We start from the raw sequence: 4021 nt of genomic DNA, 5'->3' as shown, positions 1-4021 counted from the left end.
GTAGAGGGAGAATGGGTTAGAAAGAGAGAACCGATAACAAGGAACTATATGTGACCTCCTCCCTGGGGGACGGACAACAGAAAAGTGTGCGAAGGGAGATGCCGGACAGGGCAACATATGACAAAAAAATAATTTATAAATTATCAAGGGCTCATGAGGGAGGGGGGGCAAGCAGAGGGAGGGGAAAAATGAGCACCTAATGCTGGGGGCTTAAGTGGAGAGGAAATGTTTTGAGAACGATGAGGGCAATGAATGTACAAATGTGTTTTACACAATTGATGTATGTAAGGATTGTGATAAGAGTTGTATGAGCCCCTAATAAAATGATTAAAAAAAAGAAAAGAAAAGAGTCAACTCTTTGGGTCCATTGTAAGAACACCTGTGAAACTGCCAAGGTCATCACAGGTACGTCTATCGGGAAAGCTACCAAATATTTGAAAGATGTCACTTTGCAGAAGCAGTTTCTGCCTTTCAAAAATGGCAATGGTGGAGTTGGTAGGTCTGCCTAGGACAAACAGTGGGGTGGGACCCAGGGTCGGTGGCTCAAACGGGGTGCTGAATTGTTACTGCACATGCTTAAAAGTGTAGGGTGTAATGCTGAACTTAAGGGTTTAGATGTGGATTCTCTGGTCATCGAGCAACTCCAGGTGAACAAAGCCCCCCAGATGTGCTGCCAGGCTCACAGAGCTCTTGGTCAGACAGATCCATCCATGAGCTCCCCCTGCCACACTGAAATGACCCTGAGTGAAAAGGAACACAACATTCCTAAAGCAGAAGAGGAGGTTGCACAGAAGACAAAGATCTCCCCGAAGAAACTGAAGAAGTGAAAACTTGTGGCTCAGGATTAAATTAAGCTTAAAATAAAAGTTAAAGTAGGAAAGAAAAATATGAAAATGAAAGAAACTATAAAAAATGAAAATGAAAGAAACTATAAAAAAATAGACAAGAATTTGGCTTTTTGAAAAGATTAACAAAATAAATAAAATACTGGCAAACCTAACAAAGGAAAAGAACGAGAAAAAACAAATTACAAGGGTAAAACATAAAACTGATGATATTACAACAGAACCAAGTAAGATAAAAATATAATCACACGGTATTGTGAAAAAAATTATTCCAACAACTTTGAAAATCTAGAATAGTTAAATTCCTAGAAATGTATTATTTACCCACACAACCACAGAATGATGCAGAAAACCGCAACAAGCCTGTAACACTAAAATAAATCGATCTAGTTATTAAAAAATCTCCCAACATCAAAAATTCCAGGTCCAGATGGTTTCCTTGGGTTGTAGGGAACAACTCTTTTTGATATGCTTACATTATTTTATGAAATGTGAATTATATGACAAGATGGCAATTTAACTCTTAAAACTTTTTTAAAAGAGGGATCAAGGTGTACACTGGTACAGATAGGAACTGAAAATCCAGGGAATCCAGGGTGGATGAGCCCTACAGGACCAGTGGAGTGAGTAGCGAAACAGGGAAGGTAGAGGGAGAGTGGGTAGGGAAGAGGGAACCGATTACAAGGAAATATATGTGACCTCCTCCCTGGGGGACCGACAACCAAAAAGTGGGTGAAGGGAGACGTCGGACAGGGCAAGATATGACAAAATAACAATTTATAAACTATCAAGGCCTCATGAGGGAGGGGGGGCAAGCAGAGGGAGGGGAAAAATGAGGAGCTGATACCAAGGGCTCAAGTAGTTAGAAAATATTTTGAGAACGATGAGGGCAATGAATGTACAAATGCGCTTTACACAATTGATATGTGTATGGATTGTGATAAGAGTTGTATGAGCCCCTAATAAAATGATTTTTTTTAAATTAATTACTTTTTTAAAAAGAGGGTCAAGGTTTTTGATTTCACATGAAAAGAATAACAAGAAAACAAATCTAAATTTTTATTTGTCTCAACATAGGAAGCAAAATATACACAGCAGAAAGAGACAGAAGTAAATGGAGGAACTGGTGTGTCCACAATCATAGGGGAGCATTTAAGAGATAAACCTCGCTGACTCAAATCAATTAGATTGAGACATTTCAACCAGTGTTCAGTCACAAATTTACTCATTGACAGATGGCACAGCTCATGAAAACTACGTATAGACTGTCTCCACATAGATCATATGCTAAGCCGTAAAACAAGCCTCTCATGGCTCTCAACTCTTATTCTGACTCAGTGAACCTATAGGACAGAGTTGAGATGCCTTTGTAGGCTTCCAAGACTGTAATTCTTTTTTTCCCAAGGTAAAATTGGTTATTGATTACACATGATAATAGATGATACATAAGTTTCAACCTCACCTGTAATTTTACTTTGTACCATAATCATTTGAAATATATTGCGTGGGATGTAACGCCACCATTGTTTTATAATTAAATAAACTCTATAATTTGCTTAAGTGGCTGTTTTCATGGTGAATTCCAGGATACACAACAGTAACTGTCAAATCCAACTACAATCAAGGTTTCTGGAAACAAGGGCTACTCCGCCCCCAATAAGTCTTTTAAAGTTATATATAAGTACATTTCAATCCAACTTGGCATCACCCTGAAGGAATTCTACACATCATATTGTTTGGGCAGTTTATCAAGATGACCTAAGAGTAGGCTTATTTTACACAGCACATTAAAAAAAAACATTTATACAGGATCATGATCACACTATTACATTTAGTGATCCATAGCATAGGTCCCCCAAAAATAAACAGGAAAAATGCATTAATAACCTTTGTTGGAATGCTTTACACTCGCCACAGAACAGAAACTAAAATAACCTGCAATGCAATTAGGCACGAATACAGTTCTCAAGTTCTTTTGCCCATGCACATGAGTATTGTCTAAAACACGTCTTCTTTGCAGCAGCTAGGCCCTGCCACCACTGTGCTTGGCTGAGTTCACAAATCTGTTGTAACCTGTAGCCTCCCTGTCATTTCTCTGCCTCTCCTTTCCTGCTAAGCTTTTCTTCTGGTAGTCATTAAAATTTTCTATTACTGCCATAGCCACAGCGACTGCTGGAACCACCAGAGCCACCTTGGTTTCATGGTGTGGCAAAGTATTGACCTCCATCGACATAAGGACCAGAGCTTCTGCCTCCAAAGTTTCCTCCTTTCATTGGTCCAAAATTTCAAAACTGTTGTAATTGCTAATTGCACCACCTCCAAAATTGCTTCCATCTTTACCAAATCAATTATAACCATTCATACCACTGCCATATCCACCACCGCCATGGCTGCCACCAAAGCCACCAGGTCCACAAAAGTTTCCACCCTTCCAAAGTTTTCATTCCCACCAAAACTGCTTCCGTGGCTTCCAGAACCCAGGGTTCCAGAACCACTTTGACCTCTTTGGCTGGAGGAGGCCCTGGCCATCCCTTGCTTCCAAAGGGCTTTCCTTACTTCTATAGGGTCACGCAATCTATCTTGAATGGCTGGGGTGAGGATTCAAGGGTAAGGGCGTGTTCTGAGCCCCTTCCCAGCTTGTGATGTGAATCACAAGGACGTACATTTCAACACGCACGGCCAGGGGTACCTTCCCCACCCCACAAACCCTGAATCGCTTAACTGAGTCCTTTCTCTTCAACCAGGAAGACGATTTCACCTCTGCCGGTTGTAACAGAGAAGCTAAGTTTGCCACTTGGAACTACGATAGAGGTCTCGGGGTCAATCAGCCTCCAGCCTTCCCATCGGGGGAAAGTCACCTGCCCACCCCCATCTGTGAGTATTTGCTGATTTCAAAAGGAAATATACGTTGGGTTCCAGATTTCCCCGATTCCTGGGCTGACCCACTCACCCATGGTGTGGCGTCGGCCAGGTCACGTCCCCACTGTCCCCCTGAAGAGCACGGGGGCTGGAGCCCGGGCTGGGGTCGGTCAGAGCGGGCTCTTCAGGAAGCCGAGAGCCGTCCACGAACCGGCTCCACGACGACGCACTGAGGCGCACGCACGTCAAGATGGCGTCCGCACAGGAACTCTCTTCCCAAGATCATAGAGAGGAGCCCCTCGGGACCTAGAGGAGCC

General features: G+C 42.4%; 1 pseudogene; it reads left to right on the top strand.

The window, feature by feature from the left end:
* Positions 1 to 848, top strand: part of LOC101660227 — a 1680-nt pseudogene extending 832 nt beyond the window's left edge.
* Positions 849 to 4021: the final 3173 nt, after the last annotated feature.

This window comes from Echinops telfairi, unplaced genomic scaffold, assembly GCF_000313985.2.
Source record: "Echinops telfairi isolate 266 unplaced genomic scaffold, ASM31398v2 ScPeMD7_55;HRSCAF=186, whole genome shotgun sequence".
Taxonomy (NCBI): domain Eukaryota; kingdom Metazoa; phylum Chordata; class Mammalia; order Afrosoricida; family Tenrecidae; genus Echinops; species Echinops telfairi.
The sequence above is the reverse complement of the archived record's forward strand: the minus strand, read 5'-3'. Positions and strand labels throughout refer to the sequence as shown.